Source organism: Saccostrea echinata, unplaced genomic scaffold (genome assembly GCF_033153115.1).
Source record: "Saccostrea echinata isolate AGI-Se365-2 ecotype Australia unplaced genomic scaffold, CSIRO_AGI_Sech_v1 ptg000009l, whole genome shotgun sequence".
NCBI classification, from domain to species: Eukaryota; Metazoa; Mollusca; class Bivalvia; order Ostreida; family Ostreidae; genus Saccostrea; species Saccostrea echinata.
The window spans coordinates 45,005,783-45,029,808 of record NW_026889758.1 but is presented as its reverse complement, the minus strand read 5'-3'; the positions used below and the strand labels follow the sequence as shown (position 1 = coordinate 45,029,808).

Here is a 24,026-nt window from a genome sequence, read left to right as displayed (position 1 = left end):
TAGATCGGGTACGATATTTCAATTTTTCTAAAAGGGTTCTGCTAATAAGGGGGGGGGGGGGGGAGTGACACCAATCTTGATTGCATCATCTCGGGTCTTTCCGTAAGAGGTTGGTCTGCTGTACGGAAAGGCCCGAGAAGTTGCGATTGGGGTGACACATTGTTTGTTGGATAGTAAAACATCACTCAGCTGTTATAGACAAGTTTCGATGGGAACTAGCTTCGTTATTTAAAATTAGTATGAAGTTATTGAATAATATATTCTTTAATTCACAATGTATATATATTTGGGGTAATTATTTTTTTTTACTAAGTTTATTAATTGTTCCTTAATTAAGGCTTATAATATTTGTATGTCACGCTTAACCCGACTTAATGGCTAGCGACCTATAGAAGAGTCTGTCAAAATATATCTTAACAGGTGGAGAGACAGTATCTTTATTGAAGTATGGTTTCGAAACTTTTTTCCGTTATAATTAGCAGTTTATAAAAAGTCAATTTTCAAGCTTGGTCAGGGCTAGTGATTTTATGGTCAGGGCTAGTAAAAATTATTGGAAGTAGCCCGACTGGTCTAGTACTCATAAAAGTTAATGTCAAACCCTGGTTAACGAATGTAAATTATAGGGCGAATTTGTTTCTCAAAAACTGGTTTTAGTTTTGAACCAGTTTTGTAAACTGTTCATTTGTTCCACAAACTGGTTTTAAACTAGTTTAAACCCAGAACCGGTTTTCTATTTGTTTCTGCAGTAACTGAAACCAGCTCGTTAAACCAACCAAACCACCTCCGATGGTGGTTTATTCGGTTTACGAAAGAGCGGGAAGTATTCCAGTATGGCGGTGATGAAAGGTGGTGACTATTTTAATAAAGAAAAAAGTTATAAATGATTGTTTTTTCGAGGACAAACAACTCTTTTTGACTTTAATGCCACATTCTGATGTTTTATAGAAGGCTTCAGAGAATAGATAAATGCTGCATGGTGTTTGTTCAATGATAATGAACAGAAAATGTTAAATTTTCCTTTTCAAAAATGTTTTGAATCATTTGGACAAACTTTAACATGTATGGTAAATTGTAGAACTTACTGTAAAGACGGTTTTATTGTTGGAAATCTAAAGAGTAGTATTATAAATACCTGAGTTTTTATATTTCCATGTGTTAAAAATGTGGAAATTGATCATTTGATGAATCTTTGAGGCATTATAAATATAAATACTGCATTTTAAGTAAGATAAACAAGGAACAAAAAAAACTATAATTTCTTGGATTCTTTTATAAAGAAAAAGCTTTTAACTTTATTTGCATGTGTAATTTGGTTAATATGTTCTAGCTCTTCATATTAAGGTTCCTACATTGTAAATGCATATGAAAAACATCATAAAATTCTTGCTATTCTATCTCTTTTTTTCATCAGCAGCATTATTTCCGCTTTAAATTTCCAATTAACAATTAACATGATTAATATTAATATAATTAATCATGCATGCATCTTTTAGATGCCATCTTGTATAAACTGTTCATTTGTTTTACCAAGGTAAACCGGATCGAAACTTATAACCAGTTTAAAAACTAGTTTTAAACCTTAAACCAAAACCTGAACTAGTTTAGATGCAACAAATTCGCCCATAGTCTACAAATTAGAATTTATATTTATCAGTAAAATCTATTGTTCACGTTTATTTACAGACAAATAAACTTAGATCAACATTCGTAAACTACACTTTACAACCGTTTAATATATGTAGTTTACAGATGAAAATAGTTAACGAATCGTTAACTACAGTTTACAGTTCGGATAAACTATGGTTTACAATCAACAAACCTAGTTTATCAACTGTTAAACTATGTTTATCTAATTTTTGTGAATTTGGCGTGCGATATATATAGTATATTGTAATTTTCATCACAACATGTTCTACATTAAAATATTTTTTTCATTACTATGAAATAATTTTACATGTTTATAATGGTTAACATTAATTTTATGAGGTAATAATAATGTAAGATGTTTCACGACAATTTTAGCGAAACATCCTGGGGCGAACCATCTAGGACGAAACAGAATCGGCGCGATTAAACTTGGTTTTTCTTGACTGAAAGTGTCAGAATCTTTATTTTTACAACTTTTAACTGTATTTAAAGTAGATTTAAAATCTTTTAAAATGTATTTTACATTTAACAATCCAGAAGACTTAAGCACTACATTAAAATATTTTTTTTTCATTACTATGAAATAATTTTAAATGTTTATAATGGTTAACATAAATTTTACAAGGTAATGATAATGTGAGATGTTTCACGCCGATTTTAGCGAAACGTCTTCGGGCGAACCATCTAGGGTGAAACAGAATCGGCCACTCGGCACACCTCGGCCGAGGGTACCGTAGTCAGCCGAGGTGAGCCGAATAAGAATCGGCGCAAAATAGCCTGGTTCCCTGGCTCATCCTTGCCAAGGCAGGTGACGTGGAGTACACGAAGCAAAACAGGGACAGGGAACCAGGCTACGACGCAAAACATCCCACTCGGAGCTCCTCGGGTGGCTCGTACCTCGCACACTAACGAATGGAGCGTTGCGGAGTCAGCCGAGGATTGCCGATTGGAAACATGCCGGATTCATAAGGGGGGGGGGGACACTTCTAAAATTGAACCAAAAATTTACCTCTTATGGTAAATGTATCGCTGTACAAAATATCTTTATACTTTATCAAGGGTTTAAGAAAAATTACGAAAGCTATTAGGATCAAACTACGGTAAAAAAAAAAAAAAGTTAAAAGGCGTTACAAGTAATGGCTTTTCAAAAAGCTTGCCTGACTAATCAATCAATATCTATGGAACGTATAAGCAAGAGAGGTGCTAAACGTTTCCGTCATCAAGGAGCGACATAGTTGCGATACTTCATTACACCATGTACAATTGACTTTCTCAAATCTCATAACCAAATACTACATTAACGAATATCTAAGACATGCCACTGTTCAATCATTTATTAGTTAGCCCACGGGCTGACAAGTTACGTTGGGGTGAAACTCTAAGTGCGCTAGCGTAGATTATAATTTTGGGAAAAATAGTTAGATGATTCTAAAGAAATTCATATTACATGTACTCTCTTACTAGAGGGCGCGCTTCTCTGGTCAGTGATAGATTGATGAGACGGCCTCTTTTTATAGACTGGTCTGTTTTCCGTCGTTCTCGACGTCGAAGTAAAATATGAACAGTTTTACTGCTGCTGCTCTAGAACTCAAAGTAAATGGACTGTACACTTTATAACTTGAGCAAACCAAGAACTAATAACCCCCCCCCCCGGACGAAACTCACGCGCTGATGGTCTTACCATATACATGTATTATAAATGAGTTTAAAAATACATGCATCTTTATGGGTAGTTTTAAAATTGTTTAGTTTTTCTTTTCAATCGATTGTTTAGTTTTTCTTTTCAATCGATTTCAGGACCTTTCTCATAATTAAAATAACGTGCTTTTATATGAAATGAAAACTAGTACAGATCATGATGTCTTCTGCATTTTGCCGATTCTTTGCTTAGAACATTAGGGGAGTTAAGACCATTACTCTATGGGTACTGACCTACACTTGTCACTATCCTTGCATGTTCATCACAAAGAATGAAATAATATATGCTACTGGCTGACTTTCTAAGCTTTTTAAAAACCTAACCTTGTAACGTACTTTATTAATAAAAGGTGGAAAACAGACTGAATCAAGAAGGGATGTCCCATTTACAAGGTCGAGCGAGTTTGTTTATGATTGGATTAGTTCACTTATGGGATAAATAGTAAGAATAATCAGCAAGTCCATTGCTTTAGCAGTGTTTAGTGTTGCCTGCCCATATACAATGTGTTCTTTTAAAAATGAGATAAAATTTACTGTTAATAAAAAATCTGAAGCTTAAGAATCAGGTTAAAAGAATAAACGTTATTTATTTCCATACAAGTTATCACACTCATTCAATAGAACAATCCAAGATAATTTACGTGACATTTGGCGCGAAATGATTGTGTCACCCCTTTCGTGTAAGGAAAATGGACTGATACAGTAGTTTAGAAATGCACAAAAATGTTACGCGGACATGCCCGCCTTTTGGAAAGGCGTAATAACGCCTTTTGGAAAGGAGTAATAACGCCTTTTAGAAAGCGTAATAACGCCTTTGGAAAGGCGTTATAACGCCTTTATTTGCGTTATTACATCTTTTTCCGCGTTATAACGCAACTTAAAAAGGCATTATAACGCCTTTTTATTTTATTTTTTTACCGTAGTTTGATCCTAATAGGCTTTCGTAAAAAATAAACATTAATTTTTACTACAATAAAAAAAAGCTTGGTATTAAGGATGTACAACATACCTACCCCAAAAATTCCCTGTCGTTTAATTTTCGCTATTTTTGTATATCTTATACATGACAATATCTGCTATGTGTATGTACATTTTGGTCAAAATCGTTCGAGCCGAATCTGGACAGGAAGTTCCTAAAGTTACCCCCCTTTGCCTGATCACGAGAACAAAAAATTTCAACTAACTAGCTATAAAATCCCGTATTTTTAAATATTTAAGGTTAGCCTAGCTGTCAAAATTTGCTGAATCGTTCGCATAACTATTAAACACACAAACAAAGTGAATTTGTAGAGGTACACTTCGAGAAAAACGATTTTGAAGAATTTAAATTGAAAAACTATGGTTCATTTTTGCATTGAAAAATGCGTGATTTTCAAATGAAATATTTTTTTATGAAAAAATCTGTCGTTTAATTTTGAAAAAAATAATTACTTCTTGTAACTGATGATCAAAATGTTCTTGATAATTTTTTAAAAAAATATTAAACGACGCGTTTTGAATTTATAGCGGAAAATCTCCCCTCCCCCTCTCTCCGTAAGTTACCTTTCTCACAGCGTCTTTCAGACTTGGGACGAAAGCAATGCTATGAATCTACAAATACACATAAAAATTCCTAGCTGGAAAATATCTTTTACTTAAAAAATGTAATGTACATTATATTTATCACAAATATAAAACTTAACATCGATTATCCACATGTGACTTCTTTCTAAAAATCGACGAAAATTCCCAATGACCACACTTGCTTGTCTGTGAATTCTTGTTTTAACCCTATGAATACCTGTATACATTTCTGAAAACGACGTTGCACTCATGTTTATACGCATATTTTCTGCTTCAATAAATGATGGATGTTGCAATATTATTACAGATTTTACATTCTTGTTTGATATTTACCTTCTAGTGCTTAATTAGTTCTTGTATTTCTGTTTCTCTCTCTCTCTCTCCCCCCCAAAGAACATTATATAATTTTAAATACAATTTTACAGACATTATTGAAAAGCTCGGATGCTGCCCAAAAGTCCATAATTTACACAAATTCCAGAATATCTACAAGTCTAAAAAAATTAGTTTTCTGTTAAAAGTTAATATTTTTCTTTTTTATTAAAGAAAATAAAATGTGTATAGGTGCCAGGCTAAAAACCCTTTTGGAACCAAATAATTTCTGTCTTCTAGCAATCAAATGCAAAAAATAATTTGTAGGCGGGTTTAAATAATACTGGCTCATCAATATATACATCTCTGTGTGTGTGTGGGTGTGTGTGTGTGTGTGTGTGAAATACATGGGAATCGGTTTTATCAAACCAATCAAAATTAAAATATTAAGGCTAAAATAAAAAAATACCTTTGTTTCCCCTAACGCGACCGGCCCACTTAAATCGTGCTGAGTGAAAAGTTTTTTTTAATAAGATTATTCAAACATTTTTTTTTAATTGTTTATCAGCTTTATAAAATACAAAATCCGTTTTTTTTTTTATCAGAACGTCGGCTTTTGTTTTACACTCAATTGGCACCTACAACATGTGGTCACAGAGGTGTTATAAAACAACGGCGATGTAGCAATCTTATACATATATATCTTCAACTTATTAGAATCCTACACTCTTGAAACACTTCGTGAATTAAATATACCATGACAAAGGAGTGTTACAAATGTGTCTTCTAAAATTAATGTACGTAGTAAGCATGGCAAAGCCTGCCTCATGAGCAGATGAGGGGCCCACCTTGTGTATGCATATCAATAAATTTCACTGCATTTCATTCGTTTCGATGTAATAAACACTTCATGTATCATTCTATTTTTACTATATAGGACCAGAGGAGTTTATCTAATCATTTCATCTTGATAAATATAATTCAGATGTCGTCGTCTTCATTCCTTTGATTTGTGGGGTAAACTTCGTGACTATAACATTAGATATATGAAACTTTAATCGGTTTGGTTGAATTAAATATTGTTTATACAGGTACACTTTTTCCAAATAGTGTTGAAATCTTTAAAATTGGCTTATGGTATGGCTTCCCGAGACGTCCAGTATATTTTTCTTTAGTTAGGCCCTTGAAAATAGGTTGTTTCTTTCTTTAAAATACCTTTAAAAATTGTTGGGTCGACAACATTGGACTTTTGAGTTTGAATACTGTTCGTTATCTCCATATATTTCATTGAACATCTGCCTGGTGTAGGGCTCCTAATTTAGACTTTTCCTCGGCACTTATGGCCATTGATCATTAAGCATCAGTAAGGGATCTTTTTCTTGCCAACATCTACATGTATACCGCGACACTGCATGGACCTAAGTTTTTTACGGTCTCATTCGACTAATTAGCCACGTCCCACGTTGGGACCTGCAAATGACTTAGAATATAAGCTCCTGAATTACGTCGTGACTCTAAAACGAACACTAGAATTACTGCGCCACACATATTATCCCGTGTGGTTTATTCGAAATGGGGTGGTCCCATAGGAATATCTATTAGGAAAATCTAAAACTAGAAATATGACCATATATGAATGTCCCAGCTAGGGTTCATTAGCAACATGAAAACACTGGTAATCAAAGATTAAGAAGCTCACCTCGACGAATGTTATCTTTAAGTAAGGCAAATTTCACATAATTTTATTTCTAGTTAGGGTTAGCAAGTGTGGTAGTTCCAACATCCAAAGCAAGTCTGGAAGTTTTCATCCTTAGATGGACCATCTATGCAAGTTTAATCATAAAAAGCCATAATGTTATAAAGCTTCTCAAAAAAATTACCCTGGTTACTCATCTGGAAAATGTAGGTCAGATTCAGAATCGAAAGCAAGTCTGGAAGTGTCCATTCCTAGATACATCATCCATGCTAATTTGGTTAAAATATAGCAAAAATTCACTCGATGTGGAAAATCTAGGTCAGGTCCAGCATCCGAAGCAAGTTGGTTAGTGTACATGCCTAGATGCATCATCCATGAAAGTTTGGTCCAGTTAGGGCAAAGATCCAGCATCTGAAGCAGGTTGGTTAGTGTGCAACCCTAGATGTATCATCCATGAAAGTTTGGTCCAGGTAGGGCTTATAGTTACTTGGGAACGGGACTGCTCCAAATCTAAACCTAACATGTGGAAAATCTAGGTCAGATCCAGCATCCGAAGCAAGTGTGGTAGTGTCTATCTCTAGATGCATTATCCATGCAAGTTTGGTCCAGGTAGGGCTTATAGTTACTTGGGAATGGGACTTGCTCTTAAAACTTTAACCGGGACACCGTTGTTAACGCTGACGCCGGGGGTATAGCATAAGCTCATCTCGACTTTGTCAAGGTGAGCTAAAATGTACCCTCTTCTATGTTTAACATTAGGACAAGTACATGTAGTTCAAGGTCACATGGAAGGTTAATGTCAGCAAATTATGTCACAGTTAAATACTACTCACAAATTTGTATTAGTGTATTAATTTGATTAAAATATCTAAAACAATTTCTTTAAAACTGGGTTTGAAACATCATATACTAATAAACAGTAATGTCAAAAGTCAAAGCAACTTAGATGAGACCTAGCTAAGTATATGTTTTAAAAAAATCTCTTTCTCAAGAACAGCAGGATCAATGTAACAATAAGAATGAGCATTGTGGCACATATTTTTTAATTTGTGCATGCATAAATTGAACTGTTGATATAAATCCATTTGAAGAGAGCAACAGTTGTATTTAGAAATCATGATTTTGCACCTCATTTCAACAAAATACTGCATTAAAAAAATCAGAATTAAAGATACCATTACGAGTATTTTTTTTTTTTTGGAAGAGATTTTAATTATTTGAATTGATGCATTATACATATCAAAATAATTGATATCTTCCAGTGATTAGAGATATATCATGATCAGGTGTGCCAACATTAAGGAGATTGGTGAACATGATGGTTTGCAGAGTGCCTATAGATTCAGATATATACAAATCATATTTAATTTGTGATTTAGTCTTTAGAGTAAAGTTCATAATATTGAAATTTATGAAATTACATGTATATGATAAACAAAACTTTTATGATGAAAATTTTCTCAGCAAAAATTATTCTGTTATCAAAAAATTATGGAATTCCATAAACAACACCCAACTGCTTACTGCCAACTGTCACTGCCCACTTACTGCCAACTGTCAACTGCTTACTGCCAACTGTCACTGCTTATAGATGATATTGCCTATTCTGTTTTCTTAATACTTTAATGCCCATGCTTGAATAAATCATATCACTGCAAACGATGGTTATATTCTGCTGCCATAATCTGCGAATAAATTTAAAATGTTAACATATTTGAATGATTTTTCATATTCATATAGATATTTATGTAAAATTTCATCATAAAACATAACTTATTTGGGAAAACAAAAGGAGATAAGTTTATAATTTTGGTAAAATTGTGTGTGTTTTTTTCACTATAGAAATCAATGGAAATGAAAAATATTTTTTACCCCCCCCCCCCCCCCTCCAGTGAAACAATTCCTTTTTACAGGCATTATGAATTGTTATTTCACAAATTCATACCTGACCAATGGTTTTGTTGTTTCAGCTAGGGGAATGGGGGGGGGGGGTTAAAAATATAAGATAAAAAAGATTATATAAAAGACTCTTTTGAATACAGTGATACGTGTAATTTCAGAGGTTTTTGTTTTTTATTCTAATGGATGTATTCCTACACACCTAGAAAAACACATAATACACAAAACGAGTTTCACGAGTGGGGGTGGGGGATGGGGGATTTCACATATGACAAAAGAACAAACTTTCAGTAAGGTCTTGGGTGTTACATTTTTGGTATATATATTATTGTATTCATTCTAGAAATTTTACAAAACTCATAATAACATAACTTTTGCCTAGGGTAAAACATGTAATATCTTTTAGTGTTTCTTTTTACCCTAAATGAAAAGTACATGTATCTGAGATTTTTATATGTGTCGTATTTAAATCAAATTTATGGATAATGTTAGGTCTGTAGAAATATTGGTGGTGGTGACTGTGGAGAGAAGGGGTGGGGGGTGGGGGGGGCACTAGGGTTTTTACAGTTATGCTCCCTCAATAATGATGCCTGTGACCTTTTTAGCTCACCTGAGCCGAAGGCTCAAGTGAGCTTTTCTGATCACTTTTTGTCCGGCGTCCATCTGTCTGTAAACTTTTAACATTTTCGACTTCTTCTCAAGAACCACTGGGCCAATTTCAGCCAAACTTGCCACAAAGTATCCTTGGGTGAAAGGGATTCAAGTTTGTTCGAATGAAGGGCCCCTTTTCAAGGGGAGATGATAAAGAATTAGTGAAAAATTAATAGTATCTTTTTAAAATCTTCTTCTCAAGAACCACAGGGCCAGGAAAGATGTAACTCATGTGGAAGCATCCTCAAGTAGTCTAGATTCAAGTTTGTTCAAATCATGACCCCCTGGGGTAGGGCAGGGCCACAATGGAGGATCAAAGTTTTACATAGAAATATATAGGAAAAACCTTTAAAAATCTTCTTCTCAAGAGCAGCAAAGCCATGATGAGTCATATTTATATGGAAGCATCCTCAGATAGTGTAGATTCAAGTTTGTTCCAATCATGACCCCTGGGGGTAGGGCAGGGCCACAATGGAGGATCAAAGTTTTACATAGAAATATATAGGAAAAATCTTTAAAAATCTTCTTCTCAAGAACAGCAAAGCCATGACGAGTCATATTTATATGGAAGCATCCTCAGATAGTGTAGATTCAAGTTTGTTCATATCATGACCCCCGGGGGTAGGGTGGGGCCACAACAGAGGATTAATGCTTATAAATAGAAATATAGGAAAAATCTTCTTCTCAAGAACAGCAAAGCCATGATGAGTCATATTTATATGGAAGCATATAAAATAGGAAAATTTTACATAGGAACATAGAGAAAAATATCTTCTTCTCAAGAACTGAAAATCATGTTTAGTCATTTTGATATGATAGCATCCTCAGGTAGTGTAAATTCAATTTTGTTCAAATAATGACCCCTGGGGGTATGGTGGGGCACAATGGGGGGTTGAAAGTTTTACATATTAAGAACACATAGAAAAAATATTTCTTCTCAAGAAACAGAAAAGCTTTGTTTAGTCATATTGATATGGAAGCATCCTCAGGTAGTGTAGATTCAAGTTTGTTCAAATGATGACCCTTGGGATAGGGAGGAGCCACAATGGGGATCAAATTTTTACAAAGGAATATATGGGAAAATTTTTTTAAAATCATCTCAAGTACAACAAAGCCATTTGTTATATTGACATGGAAGCATCATCAGGTAGTTTAAAATTCATATACGGTATAAATTGGATAGCTATTAAATTCATTCCGTATAATTTAATTTTCATTCATTTAGTGTTAGAAAAAAAAATTATTGCCTTTAAAAAGTGACTTCAAATTGTACAAAATTTTAATGTAACATCGGGCAGATCGATACGTTTTTGACTCAAGTAATTGTGACGCAGGCAACCCATATTATACGAAATAAAATAAATTTTTATCCAACCAAATACAGCGTTATAAGCAGAATTAAACTGTTTTTAAATATAGTAAAATGCCTTGTAAAATAATTTTCAAAAGTATTTTTCATATAAATACATATATTATATCAACAAATTTTATTATAATTGAGATTTAATTTTTTACCTTTATGTTTGAACTGCACTATAGGTATTCTGCTTGCCATTGTCTGCACATCTTCTTTGGCATACATTCAGTAATGTCAATATACATAAGATACCAAAACCTCTCCTCTGCTTTTAAGGGCTTGGAACCTTCTGCTTGAAAAAACATGCAAATATGTTCATTCAAGCAGGCAGCATTAAAAGTTTTGTGCCTTTTTGTTTTGCTCCTTTATATATATATTTTTTTCTTTCAAATCTGTTTTTCTTTGTTTTCTTTCTTTCTTTTTTTTTTGTTTTTTGTTGTTTTTTTTTTTTTTGTTCTTTTTTTGTTCTTTTTGTTGTTGTTGTTTTTTTTTTTGGTTACTATTTTTTTTGTTTTTGTTTTTTTTTTTTTTTTTTTTTTTTTGTCTTTTCTTGTTTTTTTTTTCCTGGCTTTTTTTTTGTTTGTTTGTTTTCTTTTCTTTTTTTTGCACAATGAAATCAGACATTAAACTCACAAACATTCACAAATCACTATTTTACATAAACAAATCACAATTTGACATTCAAAAATCACAATTTAACATTAACAGATCACAATTTAACAGGTTCAAATCCCATTACTTTACATTATTGAATACAAATCATAATTTCACATCAAAATTTATAATCAGTTACTTTTACTGAAGATTTAGACAGTATAAAATGCATTCAATTTCACAATAAGCTAATAATTGGAATTGACTATACAAATTATTACTGGTGCAGTAGCTGACAGAATTTGTACATTCCAGGAATACTAATTTAATATTTAACAATCACTTTATCTGCAACATATATGATCTTTTGATTTTAGATAAAATGAAAACAGATTATTAAAGACAAAGCAGCCTACAACTAGTTGCGTTTTCAACCTCTCCTCCCCAGGCCAGCCTGGCAACCGTAGCGGCCAAGGATCCACGAAGTTCCAACCAGTAATGCCCCAGGGTATCGACAAGGTCTACTTACAACTAGCTTTCAACTACTTCATCTAAACATTTTATAATATAAAATATAAAAAACTACATAAAATATCATTAGAGCAAAACAATAGATAATAAAATATATTTACATTGGCACAGAGAAAAAGAATGGGGTCAGTGTGGGAGGAAACCGGAGCCCCCGGAGAAAACCCACGTGTCTGAGTGGGCGACCCCATACCCTCTTACATTACTCAGACACCCATTTCCAAAACAAATGTTTTAAAAAAATTGTTTTGGATTATAACATTGTAAACTGGATGTGCTTGTGTGTACAAAATAATCTGGCTTTCTACATGGTCATCTATCTTTGTCTTTGTCCACATGCGATCACAAGGATATGCCTCTTCAATACTTTTATTTTCTGTCAATGAATGAGAAAAAAAGGTATTTAACCAATAGGATAAATGAAGTAAAATGAAGAACAGAGTCTTACAGAATGGCATACTTTGGTGACTTATTTCCATACCTGAGTGCTCCTTGTCATTCATAATGTCAAGCACATCCACATGACTTTATCCGAGTCTCCTACTGGATACTGTCATCAAAGCACACTATAACATAGAAGTTAATACTTCAGCATTTATGTAAGTATAAACAGAAATTAATAAAAGAATATCTAAGTTAAATATTATATAGCTCTAAGATATCTTATTTGTGGTACTTTTTCAAAAAAGATGTTGGATCATTGATTATATAACATTTTTGAATAAGTTTTCCTATTATACTGTAAACGTGGTTATTTTGACGTGTTGAAAAATTGACGATTTTTGATGACGAAAATTGACGAGTGTTAATTTTGATGAAATATTGAAGCAAGAGTTATGTATCTTTGATTTCATAAGATTAAAACAAAAATGAATACAAAGAACTTCTCAAAAAACGAGTTTCAAAACTGGTACTCAGAGTAAGTTCGCCAGAAACTAGAGGACCAAAAACTTGATGAAACATTGGCTTAGTTGACTTGAGAACGTTTACGATTAAGCCGCTCTATGCGAAATTGGTCCTGAAAGTTCACGATGTTATACGTAAAGAGCACGACTTCCTCGGGAGCTCTTGTGTATTTTGTTTTCATTGTATGGGAACGATTGCCTGAGGTGACAACGTAGGTCAAACGTACATGGCGTGATAATTACGCAAAGTTAGAATGTTGTGACCGTGGGTAATAATACTATATGACATACTCAATGGTTTTTAAAACTGTGATTATATGTTTTCATAACTATTTACAAAAAAAATTAAACAGTAACTTTGGTCTATAAGCCGAGAAAATTAAGCGGTAAAGTTCTACAACGGTCAATATCTGTTGTGACGCTATATATATGATATGAAGTTTGACGAGTGGAAATTTTGACGAGAAAAGAAAAATCGTCAATATAGTCAAAATTAGCACATCGTCACAATTTCCACGTTTACAGCATCACAAACGTAATTAGTTTCACTATAAACCTTGAAGAATGCTGAATCACACCGGACACAGTTATGTCACACGCCGGAAACAGTTATTTCACCCGACAGAAACAGTTATAACACCCTCTCGATCACTTTCACGTGTTTTTATGTTACGCATTTGTAGCTCGGGTTCGAGATGTAATGACCTCAGTTGCTAAGCAAATATAAACAACGGAGCATATATTCTAACGTCATGAAAGCATTTTGGATTATCTGTCTAAACTTAAACAATTTTAGACGATTTTTTTAATTTTAAAAATGTTATATAACATATACCACATGGCTTCGAGGGTGACTATACCAGAATGTTTGCCCCTCGGTGACAGGAAAATCCTGGAGTGTTATGTCACCCTCTGCCTTCGGCATCGGGTGACATAACACTCCAGGACTTTCCTGTCACCTTGGGGCAAACATTCTGGTATAGTCACCCTCGAAGCCATGTGATATATGTATAATGTCACATACCTGATCAGTGACAGTTCTCCACGGGGATAAGTCTTGCTGTTGGGAAGGTCATCATCCATGATCAGTCTCGTCTTTTCTAAGTTGCTTCCACCAATTCCTGTCTGACTGTGGCTGTTCATTTCCACATCTTAGAGAGTCAACATCCTTTTCCAGGATTTTCCACCAATTCCTGTCTGGTGTAGAAGCTCATTTCCACATCTTAGAGGGTCAACATCTATCAGTCTGGGGACAGTCCACTAATACATTTCCCATAGGTGACAATATATGTTAATTAATGTTTTCTCACACAGCTTCTCCCATTATTTTCATTGAAGGATGGGACACTTCTTAAATGAAAGCTCATCAAATTTTCTTTAACTGGTTAAAGTCTCAAGGCGCACATGGCATGTCAGATTCGTTTTCCAGCAAAATGCACATGTTCACAAAAACATCTGAAAATGAAGGTAAAAGTAAGGTAATTCCCAAAGTCAGGGTATATATGCACATATCAAACAATTCAATTCTTTTTCTTTCAAAGATAACACAAAAATAAAAAATGGTTTTGAATGTGGGATTTCTTCTTTCATGCATTTCAAGCATCTTAGTTCCAGGTTAGTTTAATTAATTGTCAAAGACAGAAGTAAACATTGAATTTCATGTACAAACGTAGCAATTGAATTGAATTAGCTCAACCTGCCAAATGGACAGTTAGTGTATCTAGTCATACTTTTTTCTTATCATATATATATCATACATTTCCAGCAAGATTTAAACTGTTTTCTTCTTTCTTAAATCTGGGCAACCAAGTTTTGCAGTCAGGCAAGTCAAACTTTGAGAATAAATTATGCCCTCTTTTCGCAAAATTAGCTTGAAAACGTCATTTTTCTATATATTTCAATAGTAAAGCGTAAAAATAGTAGTAAAAACTATACCACGTTTATAGTTACATGATAGCAATAAAACTACGTAGGCTAATTTAATAAAAATTACACTTAATATGCTGTAAATTCTAAGGAACATTATATCACATTTTCAGGATATGTTTTCAGTAAACCCGCGACCTACCTTAAAATTCAAAACCTTTTTTCTTTGTAATAGTATTATGAACAAATATTCCAATGCTATCTTAAAAATGGTAATCATTTGTGACTTAAAATGATTTCTTTTTGATTTTCATAAGAGTATTATTGGCTTAATGAAAAAATCTAGATGCTTTTTGTTGACATTTTTAACAAGAATTAAGCATACTTTTCTGTCACTGAATGCATTTGTGTATCTACATATATCTATTCATGTATGTCAAAAGTAATAACTTGTATTTAAGATATTTTTCTTAGATCTAGACATCAATACACCATGCAGTGTGCAATTTTGTTTTCATTATTTTCAAAACATATTCAATGTATGCATATGTCAAAGAGTTTAGACAGTATTCGATGTAACTATTAATCTAATACATCTTTGATATTCAACGTGAGCTTGGAACATTGTCTTTGATATATAATCTTTCAATTTCAGCCATATAAAATGAAAAAGAAGTTGTACAGTTTTTCCAGTGACCAAGTAAATATGCACTATAACGACAAAAAACCACATGTAGCTGTTTAATAGTAAACACATATGAAGTAGATTGTCATGCTTTGCACTGTAACACATTCAATTGATTGGAGAATGGGTTTGACGAAAATATCGTCGCGTGATGAAAAATACCTTCCATAAAAGGTAGTGTACTCGACCTGATTATAAGCTTCAAAGAAATTATATGTTCCTGAACCCTCTGGCATTCCCACTGTGGGAATCCCATATGAAATAATATGAAAAATTGTTTCCTCACATGTCTGACAGAAGCTACACAATTTATGCCCTGTTCACACAGATGGTTTAATTCCAATTGAATGCAAGTTACTGTGAATTCAACTTGAACCACATTCACTTGGAAAATTTAATGTGAATTAGTTTAATTCAAATTAACTGCCTAGTAAATTATTTTGCATTAGCTCCATGTGAATGCTAAGCAAAGCTAATTCGAATTAAATTCCGATGCTGTGTTCAGTAAAACTCGTTTAGTACGTACATGGATATAGTGGATTCATGGATATAGCAAAGTTTTTTGGAATTCCTAGTAATCTTGGATCATGATTATGTCACATACCTGATCAGTGTCAGTTATCTGCTGTGAAATGTCTTGAAAGGGGGGGGGGGGGGAAACATCCATCAGGCTTGTCTCCTCCATTTGTTTCCACCAAGTCCTGTTGGCCGCAGCTACTGTTTCCACATCTTGGAAAGTCAACGTCCATCAGGCATGTCTCCTCCAGTTGTTTCTACCAAGTCCTGTTGGTTTCAGCTACTGTTTCCACATCTTGGAAGATCAACATCCATCAAACTTACTCCTCCAGTTGTTTTCACCAAGTTCTGTTGAGTGCAGCTGCTGACACTTTCCACATCTTGGAGATTGATTGTCCATCAGACATGCATATTCCATTTCCACCATGTCCTGTTGTCTTTTTCAATCAGAACTGAAATGTAGATATCACTGCAAAATACAACAAAGAACATTAGAAACATGCTTAATACTGATACAATCAACAAATAACTAATACTGATATACATACCAATAACAAATAACGAATACTGACATATCAATAACAAATACCTAATACTTACATACCAATAACAAATACCAAAATAATACTGACATACCAATAACAAATAACTAAAACTCATAAAAATAACAAATAACTTAAACTCATAGCAATAACAAATAACTAAAACTCATAACAATAACAAATAACTTAAACTCATAACAATAACAAATAAGTAAAACTCATAATGATAACAAATAGCTTAAACCCATAACAACACACCAATAACAAATACCTAATACTGATATACCAATAACAATTAACTAGCACTCATAACAAAAACAAATAACAAAACTCATAACAATAACAAATAACATAATCATAACAACAACAAAAAGATTATACTAATTAACAATAATATAACAAAATACTTAACTTACCAAATCAACATATTAACAAAGTACAAACAAAACTTGAATTAACAAATGTCTAACCAAAAAAAACACAACGTAACAAATAACTAATATAATGAACAAAACAAACAAAATAAATATTAGATAAATAATATTATCTAAAAATAAACAAATAACTTACAACTAACAACAGTAACAAAGCAAGAACTATAACATATAACTAAGATAACAAAACAACCTAACATTAACATAATAAAAACAAAACAACATAACAAAAACATCAATTCCAGCGTTGTTGGCATGCTGTTCCAATCCAATATGCCCAGCCGCCTCCAAGTCCTTATTCCACCATCTCCAACGATGAGGTCCCGGCAAAGAGAAAACAGAGAAGATTAGACAAATCAAAAACAACACAACAAAAAACTATTACTGTACAAAAGATGTGCTGAGAGTGGGGGAGGGAAGGGAAATGTTAGTACTTAGTAGGGGTGCCAAAATAATAACGAAACGATCTTACCTCTGCTATTTCTTAATGACTAAGAAATACCTCCATTCCAGCGTTGTTGGGATGCTGTTCCAATCCAATGTGCCCAGCCGCCTCCAAGTCCTTATTCCACCATCTCCAACGATGAGGTCCCGGCAAAGAGAAAACAGAGAAGATTAGACAAATCAAAAACAACACAACACAACAAAAAACTATTACTGTACAAAAGATGTGCTGAGAGTGGGGGAGGGAAGGGAAATGTTAGTACTTAGTAGGGGTGCCAAAATAATAACGAAACGATCTTACCTCTGCTATTTCTTAATGACTAAGAAATACCTCCATTCCAGCGTTGTTGGGATGCTGTTCCAATCCAATGTGCCCAGCCGCCTCCAAGTCCTTATTCCACCATCTCCAACGATGAGGTCCCGGCAAAGAGAAAACAGAGAAGATTAGACAAATCAAAAACAACACAACACAACAAAAAACTATTACTGTACAAAAGATGTGCTGAGAGTGGGGGAGGGAAGGGAAATGTTAGTACTTAGCAGGGGTGCCAAAATAATAATGAAACGATCTTACCTCTGCTATTTCTTAATGACTAAGAAATACCTCCATTCCAGCGTTGTTGGGATGCTGTTCCAATCCAATGTGCCCAGCCGCCTCCAAGTCCTTAATCCACCATCTCCAACGATGAGGTCCCGGCAAAGAGAAAACAGAGAAGATTAGACAAATCAAAAACAACACAACACAACAAAAAACTATTACTGTACAAAAGATGTGCTGAGAGTGGGGGAGGGAAGGGAAATGTTAGTACTTAGTAGGGGTGCCAAAATAATAATGAAACGATCTTACCTCTGCTATTTCTTAATGACTAAGAAATACCTCCATTCCAGCGTTGTTGGGATGCTGTTCCAATCCAATGTGCCCAGCCGCCTCCAAGTCCTTAATCCACCATCTCCAACGATGAGGTCCCGGCAAAGAGAAAACAGAGAAGATTAGACAAATCAAAAACAACACAACACAACAAAAAACTAATACTGTACAAAAGATGTGCTGAGAGTGGGGGAGGGAAGGGAAATGTTAGTACTTAGTAGGGGTGCCAAAATAATAATGAAACAATCTTACCTCTGCTATTTCTTAATGACTAAGAAATACCTCCATTCCAGCGTTGTTGGGATGCTGTTCCAATCCAATGTGCCCAGCCGCCTCCAAGTCCTTATTCCACCATCTCCAACGATGAGGTCCCGGCAAAGAGAAAACAGAGAAGATTAGACAAATCAAAAACAACACAACACAACAAAAAACTATAACTGTACAAAGGATGTGCTGAGAGTGGGGGAGGGAAGGGAAATGTTAGTACTTAGTAGGGGTGCCAAAATAATAATGAAACGATCTTACCTCTGCTATTTCTTAATGACTAAGAAATACCTCCATTCCAGCGTTGTTGGGATGCTGTTCCAATCCAATGTGCCCAGCCGCCTCCAAGTCCTTATTCCACAATCTCCAACGATGAGGTAACGGCAAAGAGAAAACAGAGAAGATTAGACAAATCAAAAACAACACAACACAACAAAAAACTATTACTGTACAAAAGATGTGCTGAGAGTGGGGGAGGGAAGGGAAATGTTAGTACTTAGTAGGGGTGCCAAAATAATAATGAAACGATCTTACCTCTGCTATTTCTTAATGACTAAGAAATACCTCCATTCCAGCGTTGTTGGGATGCTGTTCCAATCCAATGTGCCCAGCCGCCTCCAAGTCCTTATTCCACCATCTCCAACGATGAGGTCCCGGCAAAGAGAAAACAGAGAAGATTAGACAAATCAAAAACAACACAACACAACAAAAAACTATTACTGTACAAAGGATGTGCTGAGAGTGGGGGAGGGAAGGGAAATGTTAGTACTTAGTAGGGGTGCCAAAATAATAATGAAACGATCTTACCTCTGCTATTTCTTAATGACTAAGAAATACCTCCATTCCAGCGTTGCTGGGATGCTGTTCCATTCCACCATCTCCAACGATGAGGTCCCGGCAAAGAGAAAACAGAGAAGATTAGACAAATCAAAAACAACACAACACAACAAAAAACTATTATTGTACAAAAGATGTGCTGAGAGTGGGGGAGGGAAGGGAAATGTTAGTGCTTAGTAGGGGTGCCAAAATAATAATGAAATGATCTTACCTCTGCTATTTCTTAATGACTAAGAAATACCTCCATTCCAGCGTTGTTGGGATGCTGTTCCAATCCAATGTACCCAGCCGCCTCCAAGTCCTTATTCCACCATCTCCAAACGATGAGGTCCTGTCAAAAAGAGTGGAGAGAAGATTTTAAATGTTAGGAAGGAAACTGAAAATAAACAATACTTTGAACATCAGAGGCCTTAATATTTGATTGTGTGTTGTAGTTGATTTACTCAGTTTTATAATGAACTGATTTATAGATGTTGACATGCTAAATTTTTCATTCACAGAATACAGGTGTTTGTATGAATTTAGGTTAACTGATGATCTAGCATATCCCACCACCACTACTAACCACCCGCAACCCAACTTCTGCCAAGGACTGAATTATAAATATTTAAACCATGCATGCAATTAACTCATGAACTAATTTTAAATATAAACAATTTAAATATGTCATCTCAATGAATGTCATCTAACTAAATCCGTCAAAGTCTCACACCAATTACAAGAATGTTCTGGTATATGTGCATGGGTTATTCTATAGATGCAAATCCACACATACAAGTTTTGTCTTTGTAAGTTTTATAGTTTCTTGGGAATGGTCCTGCTAAAACTTTTTGTTTTGGTTACCTGCAAAATGTAGATCAGTTCATCCAGATAAGTCAGATGCTGCATCTGATGCATGTCTGGTTAATGTGCATCCCTACATATGTAGTTGCATCCATCATACAAGTGTGGTTAAGGTAGGGTTTATTTATAGTTATTTTGCAATGGACCTATTCAAACACCTTTAACCTGGTCACTCATCTAGAAATATAGGTCTGATAGAGCCTAGCTGTATTGATTATCCTATGATGCATCATATGCATCTATATTCAGTTTGGCAAGTTTGGAAACAAAGTCCTTTTATTGATTCTTAAAGAATGTACCTGCTCCAAAATTTTTAACTAATGTTCAAAATCTTGAATGTTAGACCCAGCATCTGAAGCAAATCTGGTAAATTGCTTCCTCAATGCAAGTTCAGTGACAATAAGGATTGTAGTTTAACTTGGGAATAGATCTGCATGCTCCAAAAAACATTCAAAAATATGGAGTGAAGACCCACTCATATCGAAAAAGTGTAGTATAGTATGAGAAAATGATCCTTTTTGCCCTCTTTAGGATGTGTGTGCTTTTTAAAAGGCAAATAATTTTAATCTTAAACTTTGTGAAATTTTTGCAAATTGTGGAGATTTTACATAAAGTACACTTTAATTTTTTATGAAATTTCGGAGAAAATGTTATAATTGAGATGTTATTTTTCACCTCCATGTTTGTCGCGCTATAGGCATTTTGCCCATCTTCTTTAAAAAAATTTAAAAGTATTTCAAACCTCAGGATCATGAGAATAAAAATGGTTAAAAATGGTTGTACTTTTTGGAAGTGATTTCAAAGGTTACGTACAATCACAACTTTCTTAGGGGCCACCTGAAATCAATAGTCAAGTACATATACTGGCCTAGCTTCTCTAAACTTGCATCACATCTTGTCTATTGAAATGAACTATACATAGTATCTGATCAAGTATTAACAGAATAATGCTAACATCTTTTGCAGGAACCTCTTGCAGGTAACCAACTGGCAATTCTGTATTCAATTGCCATCCTGTTGTAGCCAATGATATAATTTTTGAAAAAAAGTCAAACTTTAAGGTCAAGGTCATAAAGTCAAAACTTACAATAAATTTGAAAATTCCTCATCAGAAAACTGTACAAAAAATAGCTGTACAAAATATTGCCCCAAAAAATCAATAACATAGGTAATCAAAGATTACAAAACTCACCTTGACAATTGAAATTTATAAGTAAGGTAAATCTCACTAATTTTTTTTTCAAGTGTGCATCCCGAGATCAATATCCATGCAAGTTTGTTTTAAAGCAAGACCTCTTCCAAAATCCTTTACCTTTTCACTCATCTGGAAAATAAAGGTCAGAACCAGTATCTGATGCAAGTCGGGTAGTGTCCATCCCAGTATACATCATCCATGCTTAAGTTTGGTTCAGGAAGCATTAAAAAAATATAGCTCAGTTCCAGCATTTGAAGAGGTTGGGTAGTGTACATACCCAGATGCGTCATCCATGAAAGTAAAGTCCAGGGGCCCATTTTAGAAAAGAACTTATGACTAAGACCAAAATTTTTTTCTGCTTATAACTTTCTAATTTACATTACAGCAGGGTCAAAGTGGTTGGTATCCAGAGGAAGGTCTTGTCACAAGGATTACATATGTGAAGTATGAAAGCCCTAGCACCAACCATTCAAAAGTTATGGCCAAGGTTAATGTTTTTCAAAGTAGGTCAAACTCCTATGTCAAGGTCAAAGGGTCAAAGTGGTTGGTATCCAAAGGAAGGTCCTGTCACAAGGATTACATATGTGAATTATGAAAGCCCTAGCTCCAACCGTTCAAAAGTTATGGCCAAGGTTAAAGTTTTTCAAAAGTAGGTCAAACACCAAGGTCAAGGTCTAAGGGTCAAAGAGGTTGATATCCAGAGGAAGATCTTGTCACAAGGAATACACATGTGAAATTTGAAACCCCAAGCACTAACTGTTAAAAAGTTATGGCCAAGGCTAAAGTTTTTCAAAGGTAGGTAAAACTCCAAGGTCAAGGTCAAAAGGTCAAAGTTGTTGGTATCCAAAGGAAGGCCTTTTCACAAAGAATACACGTGAAGTTTGAAACCCCAGGCACCAACTGTTCAGAAGTTATGGCCAAGGTTAAAGTCTCATAAAATTTTACATAAGTGGATCAAACTCCAAGGTCAAGGTCAAAAAGTCAAATATGATGGTACCCAAAGAAAGGTCTTGTCACAAGGAATACACCTGTGAAATATGAGAGTCATAGCTCCTACCAATCAAAAGTTATGGGCAAGGTTAAAGTTGACAACAGACAGACAGACAGACATACAGGACAAAAACAATATACCCCCGGGATCTTTTGATCCGGGGCCATAAAAATGGCAGTTTCTGTTAAACAATTTGACAAATTTTCATTTTCGATGAGTTTTGATGTCCAGTCTGTTTGTTTGTATGTTGTTTAACGCCCTCTCGAGAATTTTTCACTCATATGGAGATGCCACCACTTCCCGGTGGAGAGCTGCAAATTTTGTCCTATACTCGGCACTTATGGCCATTGAACAGTGAGGGGTCTTTTTCGTGCCAGCACCTACGGCGACACGGGACCTCGGTTTATACGGTTTCATCCGAAGGACCGGTCTCCACGTCCCACAGTGGGATTCGAACCCGCGACATGAGGATCAACTCCTTACTTCGCAACTTTAGAGCAGATGCTCTAACCACTGCGCCACGCGGGTGACGATGTCCAGTCTGTGAATAAAGGCCAAAATTACACATTTTTTGTATAGCTGGTACATATCAAGTACATGTCTGAGAAAAATGAATGAGATTAAATGTTCTCAAACTTTTGCAAACACATTTTGGTAATGCAAGAGAAACCCAAGAAAAACAATATTGTGTTTCCAGATCTGTGTTCAATAAAAAATTTTCAATTCATTATAATTTAAGAAAAGTGAGGTCAAGGTCAAAGGAAAGGTCAAAGTCAAAAAATGTTTGATGTAGTTGAATATCTTACATCAGTATGTATCAGCATATGAAATTTTGATTACCCGGTCTTGAATTGTCTCTTTAAAACTGAGCTAAACACAAATTTTCAGAACATTAAAGTAATCAAAGATTATGAAACTCACCTCAACGTATGTTATCTATAGGTTTTTGTTTGTTTGTATGTTGTTTAACGTCCCTCTCGAGAATTTTTCACTCATATGGAGATGCCACCATTTGCTGGTGGAGAGCTGCAAATTTTGTCCTATACTCGGCACTTATGGCCATTGAGCAGTGAGGGATCTTTTTCGTGCCAGCACCTACTGCGACACAGGACTCGGTTTATACGGTTTCATCCGAAGGACAGGTCTCCAAGTCCCACAGTGGGTTTCGAACCCGCGACATAAGGATCAACTCCTTACGTCACGACTCTAGAGCAGACGCTCTAACCACTGCGCCACGCAGGCAACTTAATCTATAAGAATTGCAAATCTCACATCATATTTTTTTTCTAGTTAGTGTACATCCCAAGATCAATATCCATGCAAGTTTGGTTTAAGTGAGACTAATAATAAGTTACTTGGAAATAGACATGCTCAAAAAACTTTTTTGAGCAAAAATTGGAACAAATTTTGGTCAGTTCCAACATCCAAAGCAAGTCTGGATGATTTCATCCTCAGAATCACCATCTATGCAAGTTTAATCATAACAGGCCATAATTTGATATAGCTACTCCAAAAACATTACCCTTGATAAATATAAATTACAAATATCTAATTTGTAACATAAAAATTTTACAGTGTTATACATGTACCAGTTATTGATGTCAGATTTTTACATTCATCATACAATTTGTAAAAACTTTAGATGATTCTGACATATTTTCACCTATGCCAATTTAATAGGATAGTAAACT

At 34.6% G+C, this 24,026-nt stretch overlaps 1 long non-coding RNA gene across 1 annotated transcript; it reads right to left on the bottom strand.

Annotated features, from left to right (window-relative positions):
• Positions 1-11,704: 11,704 nt before the first annotated feature.
• Positions 11,705-16,076, bottom strand: LOC133183794 (uncharacterized). Its single transcript, XR_009720727.1, has 4 exons — positions 16,006-16,076; positions 13,875-14,305; positions 12,427-12,511; positions 11,705-12,321 (listed from the first exon to the last, which is right to left on the bottom strand). It is a non-coding gene; the product is annotated as an uncharacterized LOC133183794 (long non-coding RNA).
• Between the last annotated feature and the right edge of the window lie 7,950 nt (positions 16,077-24,026).